Source organism: Pongo abelii, chromosome 2, assembly GCF_028885655.2.
Source record: "Pongo abelii isolate AG06213 chromosome 2, NHGRI_mPonAbe1-v2.0_pri, whole genome shotgun sequence".
NCBI lineage: Eukaryota > Metazoa > Chordata > Mammalia > Primates > Hominidae > Pongo > Pongo abelii.
Genome location: NC_085928.1, coordinates 153881674 through 153897336, shown reverse-complemented (window position 1 = coordinate 153897336; position 15663 = coordinate 153881674). Strand labels below are relative to the sequence as shown.

At 35.3% G+C, this 15663-nt stretch overlaps 1 long non-coding RNA gene across 5 annotated transcripts in view; it reads right to left on the bottom strand.

The window, feature by feature from the left end:
• Positions 1 to 211: 211 nt before the first annotated feature.
• The window catches only part of LOC129058671 (uncharacterized), a 50129-nt gene continuing 34677 nt past the window's right edge, over positions 212 to 15663 (bottom strand). The window contains exons 3-5 of one of the 5 annotated variants that reach the window (XR_008523949.1): positions 3289 to 3448; positions 2718 to 2812; positions 212 to 418 (exon numbers count right to left, since the gene is read on the bottom strand). This is a non-coding gene — a long non-coding RNA (uncharacterized LOC129058671). Of the gene's footprint in view, positions 424 to 2161; positions 2813 to 3033; positions 3449 to 15663 lie in introns of those variants that run through there. The other 4 variants (XR_008523950.1, XR_008523948.1, XR_008523947.2 and 1 more) reach the window with 4 other exon arrangements.

Genomic DNA, 15663 nt, shown 5'->3' with positions numbered 1-15663 from the left:
GAACCATTGTTTGTTCTCTTCTTTTTAGCTGTTATGAAAAGAACAATTTGAAAAGCAAATAATACACTGGTAAATTCCAAAATTTCATATCATACTCAAAGTAATGTGTTCATTTAGAATCAAACTACACATTTTTAAAAAATGAATAATCACAACTTAGAAAGAGAGACAATCTTATAAAAAGTCTAGATTAAAAACAAAATACTTCATTCATGGTAGATAGTAATTTTTTTAATAGGTGTTCATTTTCCTCTGGAACTCAAAGTCAAATTGCCTTATCTGTATGTTTTTAAGTGACATTTACTGATTGAGTTGATGATGATATTTTCAGGAATCAACGAGCATTTGATGATGTAGACCTCAAACAGCATCCTCTTTGCAAAAACTCCAAGAATTCATATAATTCTTTACAGAGCATCTGTGCTAAGTGAAAATAAATTATGAAGGGGAAAAATGAAAGAAACATAAAACAAATATTCACAGATGGATGATTTTTTATAATTGGCATGTGTTTCATGGGACTGTTAGAAATTTGCTTACATTTAAAAAAAAAGCTATCAAGAAAATTGAACATATGACCATTGTCTTTATTACCCAGGCAACACCTACTATTATCAGTAAGTGGAAGTCAGAAGTCTGGAAATAAGGGAAATGTCTTGGGGGAGTCTCACTGTCAAATCCACTCAGAGGAGATTAAGCAGAGATAAGCAATATTACATAAAACAAACAGAAGTTTTTTTCAGACCCATAAGCCCTATTATGACCAAGCTTAAGACACGAACATATATATATATACACATATATATACATATATATGTGTGTGTATATGTTTGTATATATATATTTGTACAAATATATATATTTTTTATATATATTTGTGATTCTCCTTCCTCAGCTTCCCGAGTAGTTGGGACTATAGGTGCGTGCCGCCATGCCCAGCTAATTTTTGTATTTTTAGTAGAGATGGGGTTTCACCGTGCGGCTTGGATGGTCTCAGTCTCTTGACCTCATGATCTGCCTGTCTTGGCTTCCAAAAGTGCTGGAATTACAGGTGTGAGCCACCACACAGGCCTGATATGAACATATTTTTTAAATGTAGGTATCAATCAAAATAAAGTTGGTAGTAGCACAAGCTATGCAAACAGAGAAGCATGAAGGCAAACATTCAAAGTAAATATTAAGTCAACTGCTTTCCAGTATGCAAGGCCAATTGGCAATAGTATTTTTATCATTATGTAAATAAAATAATTGGTATTAGCTTTAAGCCATTACACATTTAAATCCTACAGCAAACTGTCCCTATTCTATGTTTATAAAGAAATCTACTTTTTGTTTGTTTGTTGTTTCCCAGAATGGGCTGGTTCTTCCATCAATATGGTGGTCCACGCAAGAGTTAATTTGCTTATTACAAACAAATCAACTGATTTTCAATGGTTATTTACCAGTTTCAAGGACTCTTGTGAGTTCGCCAATATAATATATGCCCCTTGAAAACCAGGCAGCAGCCTTCTCTTGGCTTTTGCAAGCCTTTCCAATAGATTATGGGAAAAAAACCAAGTCTTTTAGACATTTAAAGTTCTACATCTGCATTTTAGTCTCATCAATCAAAACCCACAATCAGTTGTCTATATAAAGTGAAAGTAATTATAATCAATTAATCATTCTAGTATGCCAAATTCCATATAGGTATTATTTTACAGCTCATCTGAGAACCATCATACACCATTTTCAGAACCTAAAACTGGCACTAAATGAAAACATTAACAAACTTTGAAATGTATCAGCTGATTTGTGAACATGTTTTATATGGTGGGGGGAAGAATGTCAAGAGCAATTCAAATTCATGTGTCGGCTTGTTACACATTAACAAGCAAAATATGTTTGCAGACTATATGTGCATGTTGTCAACAAGGCATGTATAAAATTGGAGTGCCTTTAGTATTTATTATAACTTAGAGTACAAGTTCATAAAAGATGGGGAGACTGCTAGGTATGTCTTCCCCAAAACAATCAACTCATAAAGGGTATTCATGAAGTAGAAAATTATTATTTTTACTGAAAGTCAAATTTCATTCCTATGTGAAAAAAAATTGAAGAAAACTTAAAGTTCAGTTATGTAATATTTGGCACAATAGAAAAGTATCACATAATTGAACAGTAAAAAGCCGATATTTGCCTAGGTGTGGTGGTTTATGCCTATAATTCTGCCACTTTGGGGGCCAAGGCACAAGGATAGCTTGAGCCCAGGAATTCAAGACCAGCCTGGGAAATATGACAAATTTCTGTCTCTGCAAAAAATACAAAAATTAGCCGGGTGTGGTGGTGCACACCTGTGGTCCCAGCTACTCAGGAGGCTGAGGTGGGAGGATTTCTTGAGTCCAGAGAGGTGAAGGTTGCCATGAGCCATCATTGTGACACTGTATTCCAGCCTGGGTGACAGAGTGAAACCCTGCCTCAAAACAAACAAAAACCTAACATTTGAACATTGCAAACCTCTGTTCTTTCCATGCAAATTGCATGTACTAGTGAAGACTATTGAAATCACAGAACGATTTTGACAAGCTTGAAGGAGTCTCAAAACTGTTCTGACCATGGATAAATCAGGATAGCTGGGATATGCTACAATAACAAACTCAAAAACCTCAACACAGGAATATTTTTTATGCTGCATCTATTGTAAGTTGGCTGGACTTCTGTTCTACATAAGTCTTACTTACTCTGTGGCCCAGGCTGATGGAGCTTGTATTCCCAGATGGCATCATAGAAAGAAAAGGGCACATAGTGAAGTATTCACTGATGGAAAAGTAAAATCCTACCCCGTGCCCAGAAGGAGAGAAGGCAACAAATCAACGATATTTGTTAATAACTTTAATGACTATCAAAGGTAATAATGATAGGTACAATTATATATAGCAATTTCAACAGAAGTCTGTTAAACTAGGAAAAGCTCTAGAAAAGCAGAAAGATAACTATTGTTTAAATAGAAATAAAATGCGAATGATGTTTTTCTTGATGTAAAACAACTTATGAAGTGAAAATTTTATAATAGGTAAAAGAAGAAAAAGGAAAAACAGCAGACTCTATATGTGTCTTAGGGCCAGCTGAATTTAGGGCTATCTATATTATATGTCCAAGATTACCCTATGATTTATTTTAATTGCAATAAGGTATAACTTCTAAGATATCAAGAGACAGCTTCATGGTTTCCCTCTGCTTTTATTTCCTAACACATAAAATGCCAACATATTCTCCTTTCTGCTGAAATCTTTCATCTAAGGTGGTACTCACTGATCTTCATAACTGCCCTTGATCCTGAGTATGTACCATGCCGGGGACAGAGAACACATAAGGATATTGTCTGACGTCCTAAAACAAGCCACTGCCAGGTCAAACTTTCAGCAACAGAGAAGAGCAGGTGTTCTGACCCTTATTCTTCCTTCTGTCAGAACTGAAATAAGTGGCTTCTAAGTAGCATCCAGTTATATTTTATTTTTGTCTTTATTTGAGATACAAAGGGACATGTGTCTCCCCAATTCTTTAGGGGAAATAAAGCAAACAAACATAATTTCTAGACAAAGGGACTCTCTGTAAAGAACTTACAGATGGTACATATTCTCCTCCCTTAGGCAAACACATAGCCTATCTCTGGGAAGGAGCACATAGACTTTTACATACCTAGCTAAGATAATAGACAATACCCAAAGTTGAAATGTATCATCTACTTCCTACAAAAAAAAATAAATAAATAAACACAATTATTATATGATAGTGTTATGTCTCAAATCTCATTTATAGAATTTTTTCCAAGGGTCTTCCTTAATGCACTTCAGGCAAATACAGTCAGCTATAAATGGAAGACCTCAAAAATATTCAAAAGATGGCCAAAGACTGCAATGTTGACAATGTCCATAAGTAAACTGCAATATTCAAAAAACGAGATTATTTTCTATAATGGGTCCCTTATAGGGGGGTTTTCTATATTTTCTATAAGGGATATTACACAATCATAGAACATTTGCTGTGAGTCCTTGTTTGCATATTAAGTGCATATTTCTATTGAGCATGTACCCGGATGTGGGATTTCTGTGTTACAAAGCATGCAAGCACATGTTCTGTTCAATAGCATTACAGCATAGCAGCACCAATATATCTCCTTCCAGTAACAAGAGTTTCCACGACTCTACATACTCATGTACATTTGGTACTTTTGTATTTACAATAGTCAAGAAGACCATTGCTGTCTACTGTATACGGAATTCTAAAATGGTCCCATAATATCAGCACTGGTGTTGCTCCTATAATCTTATTATATTACTTGATCAAAAGTATTTGGCAGATGAAAGTTACTAATCAGTTGTCCTTAAAATAAGATTAGCCACATGACCCCCAAACTAATCACATCAGCTCTTTAAAAGCAGACAGTTTTTCCTAGGTGGTTGTAGAAGGGAAATTCAGAGAGATTCAAAATACAAGGATTCGGCTGGGCATAGTGGCTCACACCTGTAATCCCAGCACTTTGGGAGGCCAAGGCGGGTGGATCATCTGAGGTCAGGAGTTCAAGACCAGCCTGGCTAACATGGTGAAACCCTGTCTCTACTAAAAATACAAAAATTAGCTTGGCGTGGTGGCAGGCACCTGTAACCCCAGCTACTCAGGAAGCTGAGGCAGGAGAATCGCTTGAACCCAGGAGGCGGAGGTTGCAGTGAGCTGAGATTGTGCCATTGCACTCCAGCCTGGGAGACAGCTTGAGACTCCATCTCAAAAATAAATAAATAAATAAATAAATAAATAAATAAATAAATAAGGATTTAACATGACAGATAGTCCACTGTTGGCTCTGAAGATGAAAGGCACCTAGGGAAAGGAGCTAACAGTGGCCCATAACTACTGAGAATGATCCCTGACTTAGTGCCAACTAGAAAATGGGAACCTCAGTTCTACAACCACATGGAACAGAATCTGCCAACAATCTGGGTGAGCTCGGAAGCAGATTCTTCCCTACAGTCTTTAGGTAAGAGCTCAGCCTGACTGACATTTTTATTGTGGCCCTGTGAGACCCTTAGCAGAGATGCCACCCATGAAGTAGAGAAAAATTACTATAAACTTTTGACCTACGAAACTGTAAGCTAATAAACAGGTATTGTTTTAAGTTGTTATATTTATGGTAATTGGTTATGTATTAATGGAAAACCAACACATGATCTTTGACTAATCAGGTAGAACAGAATCCATCTGAATGAACCAGCCTCTACTCAGCTCTAGTTGATTGTTGTCATAGGAATGGGTGGTCACCATTGCATCATGTTTCATCTTTTATGAAATGTTGGAAATTGATATTTTTAGATTGGATTTCTAACTCTTTTTTAATTGCCAACTAATTCAATTTCAGAAAAATGGAATTTATTCAATTTTCAGAAAAATTACAAAATTTAATTAATTTAAAGCAGAAAATAAATCACTTTGCAGGCCAAATAAATAACATCTGAGGGCAGCCAGATTGAATTCTGGCCTAGATAATGATTAATTCAGTCCCTTTCAATTCCAGTGTTCCATGGATCCACTAAATTAATATTATAAAGCCTTTTCCTTTTTGTTTTAAATAATAAATACGGTAAATGTTGTAGTATTCTGAATGGCTTCCAGCCTTTTTTTTTCAGATGAAAGATTTATAACTAATGCACTATTTTTAACTATTCTATGAGATTTCTTCTTGCGGAGGGAATTACAGGAATTGAAGTTTATACTGAAAATTTGCTATGGTAAATCATTAGACAAATAATTTTAACATAAGAAATATGCACTTTGACATATGATCCTTTTTCTTTTAATAAAAATATGTAAATGCTGTTTATTAAGAAGAAATAACTATTTTTCTTCTCATCCACAGAGGTAGTAATTAAGAGTGTGACCTTAGACAAGTTGTAAGAACTTGGGCAAGTTTCTGAATCTCTATTTGTCTACATTTCTTGACTTTAAATGTAAGTTTATAGTAGTAAGTGATTAATAGGGTTTTTGTAAGGATAATATGAGTCAGTACAATTGCAGCACTTAGACTGTTGACTAGAACAGAGTGTTCAACAAAGATTAGTGATTTGCAGACAGAGGTATGAGAGTTCTAAAGCATAGCGATCGTGCCTTGGCTATGGCCAGGAATATTCAGTAGCTTAATGTTGCTTCCATCCTGTTTTGTATTGCTTTCAAACCAGCCCAAGTCCATATTTCAGGTCCCTTGTCTGCTTTAGTCCAACTTGACTTTATAGTCTGACTATCTGACTGCTCATTTTCTTACCTCATGATATGCATTCCTTCTTGTTTAGATCTCACAATTTGTAGTACCAAGAGTCCTACTTTCCTTTGTTTGCCCATCCTAAAAGGCAAACCTGTAGATTACTCCTTCACAAAACCTTCCCAGATCCTGCCAGAGAGGCTTAACTGCTTGTTACCATAGTCATTGTTTAAACTTCAGGTACGTGGCTGATACCTTGCATTAAAGTTATCTACATATTGATCTATATCATTTGTGGATGATTAATTTCTTACAAAAAGCAAATTTATTTAGTTGTGTCCCTACAGAACTTAATATAATGACTTTCATATTTTAGAAACTCAGTAAATGTTAATTGCATTGAATTTAAAATTTAAAAGTAGCAGAAGCAATGCTTCAACAATGCTAAGCAATGAATGTAGAAAAAGGGATTTCTCTATCATTAATATTTAAATATTATAAATTTAAACAGGCTTTGGTCTGGCATTTTTTAGAGTTTTGTTTTTGTTTTAGTGTGCGTCAGTATGTGTGTGTTTACTTGAATATTAGCTTTTTAAGCTTAAAAACAAAGCAGCTGTTAGGATAAGAAGCATGTCAGAAATAGGGCATTCCAAACAACATAATTATGTTTATATTGTCTTGAATATAGAAAAAATTCCTATTCTTAAATAAGGTAGATTTCTATCATAGCACAATAGCCTAGAGCTCTATTTATAAAACACACATAGGCCTTTGACAACAGCAGGGCCCAAAGGGAAAATTACAACAATAAGTGAAAGGAAGCATGCCCATTTATTTAAGAGCATAGTTTCTATTATAATGCAAAATGATGCATTTATTGACAACAGATCAAACTAGAAAGGGTTTCTTTGGCATGTAGACCCACTGTCTAGGTAGAATCCAAATTCTAGATAAGTCTTAAAAAAAAAAAGAAAGAAGGATTTAAGTGGAAGTTTCCTTTCTACCTTTCTCAAAGACAAACCCATCAATCTTTATTTAACTTGGGATTCTAATATACTATTTCATTTGGCAAAGAGCTGCTATTTCTCACTGTCTGCAAAGCAATCAGATGGCAAGACAGTTTGAAAATTTAGACAGTAGTGGTTCACAAACAAATTCTCTCTTCTCTCTACCCTCTCTAGACACTGAACTTATCTGATTCTCCAAAAATTATTCCAGCTTATGCATTCCACTAAATGTATAAGCCAGTGCTGGTCAAGGGAACTCATCACAGGTGTGCTAGGCTTCTGGGAAAGATTTTCATAACCAATACATAAGACTTATTTCTGCTCTTGTATGTGTTGTGTGAGGATATGCATGTTGCTCAGTGGTTATTTTGTAGCTCTAAGAATGAAAGAGGGAAAAAACAGAAAAACAGCCTGGTCCTTAATAACACCTTGACAGAAGTTAAAACCCAAACCAACCAACTCTGTACTTCTTTTTATATCAGATAATGAACTTTTTATTTAATTCACTTTCAATTGGGTATTCTTTTACTTGCAGCTGTAAACATTCTAATAGATACATAATTTGTCTTTGTATGGTCTATATCTCTGTCAGTTTGAGCTGCTATACCAAACTACCATAGATTGGGTAGCTTAAACAGCAAATGCTTATTTCTCTCAGTTTTGAAGGGTAGAAGTCTGAGATCAGCTGCCAGCATGGTCAAGTTCAGGGTGAGGGCCCTCTTCCTAGTTTACAGATGGCTGTCTTCTTACTGTAGCCCAACATGATACATATAGAGAGACCTTGTGACTCATCCTCTTTTCATAAGGGCGTTAATCCCAACATGAGAGCTCCACCCTCATCATTTCATCTAACTCTAATTACCTTCCACAGTCCCAACCTCCAAATTAGGGTTTTCTTTTTTTTTTTTTTTTTTGGCGGGGTCTCACTCTGTCGCGTCTGTCACCTAGGTTGGAGTGCAGTGGCACGATCTCTTCTCACTGCAACTTACGCCTCCTGGATTCAAGCAATTCTTGTGCCTCAGCCTCCTAAGCAGCTGGGACTAAAAGTGCGTGCCATCATGACTGGCTAATTTTTGTATTTTTAGTAGAGGCAGGGTTTCATCATTTTGGCCAGGCCAGTCTTGAACTCTTGAACTCAGGTTATCTGCTCGCCTCAGTCTCCCAAAGTGCTGGGATTACAGGCATGAGCCACCACACCCAGCCAGGATTAGGGTTTTCAATTTAAAAATTTGGAGGAACCTAAGCATTTAATCTATAGCAGTCTAGATCTTGCCATAAGAATACCAAGTCCAAAGTACTTCCTGAGTGGCATAGTATTCAACATAATCACAGCAGACTAAGGCTTTTGTAATTCTGATTGATTTTTTTTCTATAAAGTCTCGATTAACAGCAAGATTCAGTTATAATAAAATGATGACTTAAGGGACATTTAAACTGAAATTATGTGACTGTCTTTATAAACTGTAATACTTGGAAAGATAAAATTAATGGTAATCTTGTGCTGTTAGACATTAATATCTTGCTAATCCTGGACCTCCCCAGTGATTTACAGCTCAATGAATGCTGCTAATAAATATTCTAGTGTAATGCATGTCAATAATACGTCTGTGTGAGAAGGACTACTGTCAGCTTACTTCCAAATGAAATAGCAAGACATTTGAGCTAGAAATCTTTTAACTTTTTTATGACAAAGAAATTAGAGACGTTTCTATTTCAAAACTCAATTGATGTGTATTGCTTAACTTGGGATTGTTTGCCCTGAAGACTTATCCAGTCAGTCTAGAAATATGTAGGTCATGTCTTATGTATAGAGTCATGCCTATGCATTCCTGTTAACTTCAGGTGAATTAGCAAGCCTCTTCACCTTCACATTCCTATAAACTAGGGCAGATACCACCTTCCTATACCAACACAAAACACAAGAATAGGAGAAAAAATATATATAGATCTGGTTTAAATAACAGAAAATGCACATTCTTTAAGATGCATATATACTCAATACTCTTCCACTCTTTATCACTTATAAAGTTTATGAAGTCCTTCTTAGTCCTTGGACCCTGATAGCGCCTAAATTCACCATCTTTACAATGATAAATAGTAGGAAGAGCAGTTATGATAAACCGTCCACTCAGTCCTGGCTGCTCTGTGACATCTACGTTCGCAACATTAACCTCAAGATCTTCTCCCCATTCAGCAAAACTTTCCCATTCCGTTTCATCATGGTTTGGTCCAGGTTCTGTTCTGATGAGTAATATGTCAGCACTCTTTCAGCTGTCTATGTGGATCAGGACTTGCCATAACTACTTTATTGAAGACCTTAGATTGCCAGTGTAGGGATCATATACTGTTTTTGCTTTAGCAGCTCTGTTTTCCGGACTGTTATTAGGACTCTGTATGATATTTGTGGCAGATTGCCTTTGTCCTTCAAAAAGGCACAGACCACAGCCATACCCATACCCTTCAAAAAAATTATTATCAGAATCTGCACAACCTTTGAAAAAAGTAGAGGAGGAACAAGAGGCAGATGAAGAAGATGTTTCAGAAGAAGAAGCTGAAAGTAAAGAAGGAACAAAGACTTTCCACAGAATGCCATAAGACAACGCTTAAATCCTAGTTAAATTTTATAGTTATCTTAATATTATGATTTTGATAAAAACAGAAGATTGATGATTTTGTTTGGTTTGAAGTGAACTGTGACTTTTTTGTATATTGCAGGGTTCAGTCTAGATTGTCATTAAATTGAAGACTCTACATTCAGAACATAAAAGCACTAGGTATACAAGTTTGAAATATGATTTAAGCACAGTATGATGGTTTAAATAGTTCTCTAATTTTTGAAAAATTGTGCCAAGCAATAAGATTTATGTATATTTGTTTAATAATAACCTGTTTCAAGTCTGAGTTTTGAAAATTTACGTTTCCCAAGTATTGCATTATTGAGGTATTTAAGAAGATTATTTTAGAGAAAAATATTTCTCATTTGATATAATTTTTCTCGGTTTTACTGTGTGAAAAAAAGAAGGTGTATTTCCCATAAATGGGAACTTTGCCCATTGTCTCAAGAAATGTGTATTGCAGTGATAATTTTGTGGTCTTTTTAGAGGTATATTCCAAAATTTCCTTGTATTTTTAGGTTATGCAACTAATAAAAACCACCTTACATTAATTAATTACAGTTTTCTACACATGGTAATACAGGATATGCTACTGATTAGGAAGTTTTTAAGTTCATGGTATTCTCTTGATTCCAACAAAGTTTGATTTTCTCTTGTATTTTTCTTACTTACTATGGGTTACATTTTTTATTTTTCAAATTGGATGATAATTTCCTGGAAACATTTTTTATGTTTTAGTAAACAGTATTTTTTTGTTGTTTCAAACTGAAGTTTACTGAGAGATCCATCAAATTGAACAATCTGTTGTAATTTTAAATTTCGGCCACTCTTTTCAGATTTTACATCATTCTTGCTGAACTTCAACTTGAAATTTTTTTTTCTTTTTGGATGTGAAGGTGAACATTCCTGATTTTTGTCTGATGTGAAAAAGCCTTGGTATTTCACATTTTGAAAATTCACAGAAGCTTAATATAAAAGTTTGCATTCTACTCAGGAAAAAGCATCTTCTTGTATATGTCTTAAATGTATTTTTGTCCTCATATACAGAAAGTTCTTAATTGATTTTACAGGCTGTAATGCTTGATGTTTTAAAATAATAACATTTTTATATTTTTTAAAAGACAAACTTCATATTATCCTGTGTTCTTCCTGACTGGTAATATTGTGTGGGATTTCACAGGTAAAAGTCAGTAGGATGGAACATTTTAGTGTATTTTTACTCCTTAAAGAGCTAGAATACATAGTTTTCACCTTAAGAGAAGGGGGAAAACCATAAATACAACGAATCAACTGACCATTATGTAGTAGACAATTTCTGTAATGTCCCCTTCTTTCTAGGCTCTGTTGCTATATGAATCCATTAGATTTACAGTATCATAATATACAAGTTTTCTTTAAAGCCCTCTCTTTTAAAATTTAAAATATTGTACCATTGAAGAGTTTGGATGTGTAACTTGTGATGCCTTAGAAAAATATCTAAGCACAAAATAAACTTTTCTAACCACTTCAAAAAAAAAAAAAAGATGCATATATACTTAGTAGTATCAGAGTTTGCTATTTGTCTATTTTACCTATTATCAGACCTTTCCTTTTTATAATGAAAGTTATACAGCACTTGGTATTGGTACAATGGGGGCAAACAGTGGCTAACCACATAGTATAGAGAAAGTGGGATGTATGGAGTTTATCTGTTTCTTTTGGGAGAGATGGACAATGAAAAATGTAATTTCTTATTTGGTAAAAGAAGGTAAATTGATTAGAACTCCTGTGATTTTACATGACAGAAATCTCAATTTAGACTGGCTTATGCCAAAAAAGGAAACCTATTGACTCAGGTGTTTGTAGAGCAGAGAGCAGGTTGTGGTACAGTTTGATCCAAGGACTTGTTCAATGCCATCTAAACTTGGTTTCTCTCCATCTCTGCTTATTTCTCCATTGGGTTTATTCTCAGGCTCCTCTTATTGTCTCAAGTAGTTCCAGGCTCACATCTTCCTCATTACTAACATGTTTAGGAGAGAAGAGTCCTGCCTTTCTTTCAATAGTTCCAGAAAAAGATCTTGAATTTTATTTTTTTAGATTGGATTCCTGTTATTCCTGAGTGAAAGTGAACAAAGCAATGCAGTTCTAAAGGGCCAGGAGCCAAAAGGGATGATTTCTGCACTGAACTCTATGGACTAAGAATAAAGGAGTGTTGTTCGCTAAGTAAAGCTGTGAGTTTGTTACCAGGAGGACAGACAGAATGAGAGCTGAACAACAAAAACAGAGACATTTAATATTATCTTTTCTATTTTAACTGGCATAGAAATAAAACTAAACTGACATACATTGTTTGAATCTGCAAATAAAGAAAAATTATTTGTCAAGTGACTAAAATGACTTTAAGATTGATCGAAGTTGTACTTTATTCTCAAATCTCTCAGTGTAAAATGAAGCATGTTGTATATTTTATACATAGTACTTAATTAATTTAAATTTAACATATTGATAATAAATAAATTTAAAATAAATTTTAATCAAACAAAAATTAAATATGTGAAGTGGTAAAGTCTACCATGACTTCAACTTATAAAGGTGATTTCATAGTGATAAAAAATAAAACATGATTCCAGACACCAAATTAACCTTATAGGGAGAAAAAACTTACTTATATGAAGCAATATTAATCAGTGGAAAGAGAGATTAAATAATGTAACATTGTGTGTTCTTGCTGTGGAATAAGTGGGGTGGAAAAAGGAATTTTAAAGATTATTAAGGATTGAGCTGAATCCTAAAGGAATGTTAGGGTTTAATTAGATGAAGTCAAAAGGTAATCTAGGCTCAAGGAACAAAATCTCCTTAAAAAATGCAAAACAAAACAACAGTGAATAAAATAAAACTAAATTTTAGTGAAACAACAAGAATGCCAGTTTCATAAAAACAGAATAATAAGTCAGAAAGTTCTATGTCAGAAAATTGTAGAGTCCTTAAAATCAGGTAAAGAATTGGTAGAACATCACAGAGATATGGGTTCTGGAATCACACAGACCTGATCTTAAGTCCCTGCTTTGCCGTTTACTAGGTGTATGGTTTTGGGCTGATTAATGCATCTTATTGTGCCTCCGTTACCTTATCTGTTATTGAAGGTTAATGCAACCTACTTGAAAAGATTGTGAGAACTAAATGAGACAACACATTTGAACTTAACACAGTTCCTGATAGGTAGGGTACTAGTAGTAATTGTCAGTAGTTATTATAGGCAAAGCATCCCTAATCAAAAATTATAAAATCCAAAATTCTTCAAAATCTAAAACTTTTTGAGAGCTGACATGATGCCATAAGTGGAAAATTTTATGTCTGACCTCATGTGACATGTCATGGTCAAAATGCACAAAACACCGTTTACTTCATATGATGCTTAATATGGAGTGTCAACTTGATTGGATTGAAGGATGCAAATTATTGTTCCTGGGTGTGTCTGTGAGGGTGTTGCCAAAGGAGATTAACATTTGAGTCAGTGGACTGGGAAAGGCAGACCCACCCTCAATCTGGGTGAGCACAATCTATCAGCTGCCAGCATGGCCAGAATAAAAGCAGGCAGAAAAGTATGAAACGACTAGACTGGTTTAGTCTTCTGGACTACATCTTTCTCCCATGCTGGATGCTTCCTGCCCTCAAACATCAGACTCCAAGTTCTTCAGTTTTGGGACTCGGACTGGCATCCTTGCTCCTCAAGTTGCAGACTGTGGGACCTCACCTTGTGACCACGTGAGTCAATACTCCTTAATAAACTCTCCTTTATATATACATCTATCCTACTAGTTCTGTCCCTCTTGAGAACCCAGACTAATACACTCCACATCTTCAAGAGAAAAAATACCTCCCAGATTCCTTCAGTTGTGATATTTCTTTGCTCTGTATGCCCAGATTCTCCCACACAAGCATGCCCACAAAGGGTAAAAAATGGCACAGGTGCATGCTGGATGCACCAACAGCAAGTTTCCCATGATGCCCCACATGGGCCCAAGCTATTTCTGTGTTTTTGTTGTTGTTGTTGTTTATTCTCTGCTTCGTGGTATAGAAATAGGGTTGGAAATGTCAAAAAGATCTGAAGGTATCCCTGTGGGTACCAGCAATAAGAAAAAGAGGAAACATTTATATTTGTCTATAACACAGAAAGTCAGGATGTGTTATGCTCACACTGCTGCCTGAGAAACCAGACACTGCTGGTTTCTGCTGTCTGAGAAATCAGACAGCAGTGTGAGTACGAAATATCTTACAAAGAGTATGTTGTTGGAATGACAACATATATGATCTGAAGAAACAGAAGAATACATTGTTGAAGTTCTATGTTGAAAATGATGAACAGAAGGTAATGTAAAGCAGAGAAACACTGCATAAAACTAAAAATGAAGATCTTGATTACGTATTGAAAGAGTGAATCCATTAGCATTGTAATGAACACACGCCATTTAATGGTACACTGATCAAGAACCAAGTAAAGATTTATCACAATGAACTGAACATTGAAGGGAACTGTTAGTATTTAAGAAGCTTATGGTGAACATTTAAGAAAAGACATGATATTAAATTTTTGAAGAGTTGTTGTGATAAAGCATCCACTGATCATAAAGCAGCAAAGAAATTTATTGACAAGTTTGCCAAGGTTATCACTGATAAAAATCTGAAGCTGGAACAATTCTATAATGCTGATGAAACAACATGCCAGGGACGGTGCTAATTTTGGTGTAACTGCCACAGAAAGACAATGATGGCAGTTCATGAGACAGCCCCTAAGTATTAAGGATGCCAAGAACAGAATAAGCTGTACTGGGATGTGCTAATGCAGCAGGCACGCATAAATGTAAACTTTCTGTGATAGACAAAAGCTTCCATCCTTGCTGTTTTCAAGGAGTTACTTCAGTTCACTATTATACTACCAAAAAGGCATGGACCACCAGGAGCATCTTTTCAGACTGACTTCACAAATATTTTGTACAAGTGGCTTATGCCCACTGCAGGGAAGCTGAGCTACATAGTAACAGCAAGATTTTGTTTTTCCGTGGCAATAGTTCTGCTCATCCTCTAGCTGAAATTCTCATAGAAAATAAAGTTTATGCTACATACTTTCCCCCAAAAGTAACTTCATTAATTCAGCCAGTTTAACAGAGTATCTTTTGATCAATTAAGACTAATATACAAACATTTTCTTGAATAGCATGCTAGCAACAATGAACAGATGCATGAGTGTGGAAGGTTTTCAAAAAGAAGTTAGCATGAAAGATGCCACATATGCTGTTGCCAATGCTTGGAACACAGTGACCAAAGACATATTTGTGAGTGCCTGACACAACCTCTCGCCTGTGATACCACTATGTTCCGTGATAATGACGAACATGGTCGTGGCTTTGAAGGATTCCATATGTCAAGTGAGAAAAAAAAATTGATGTCTGACCTTCTGTATATGCAAAATATGTATCTTCGAAATCCATTAGTAAGCTGAAAGAAGTGAATATCAAAAAAGCTTTTAACCTGCATAATGAGGCTCCAGGTGTTTGCTCAGTGACTAATGGGAAAATAGACAAAATGGTTCTGAATCAAGGTGATCATGATACCAGTGATGATGAGGATGATGTTAACACTACAGAAAAAGTGGTGCTGAGGATGATATGGTGAAAATGTGTGATGTGATGGGCTAATTAAAGGATTAGAACAGTAGGCACTCATAAGAGAAGAAGAAATTGTCAGTCTAGAAAATCAGAGAGTAACTTTTTTTTTTTTTTTTTTTGAGACGGAGTCTCGCTCGGTTGCCCAGGCTGGAGTGCAGTGGCGCGATCTG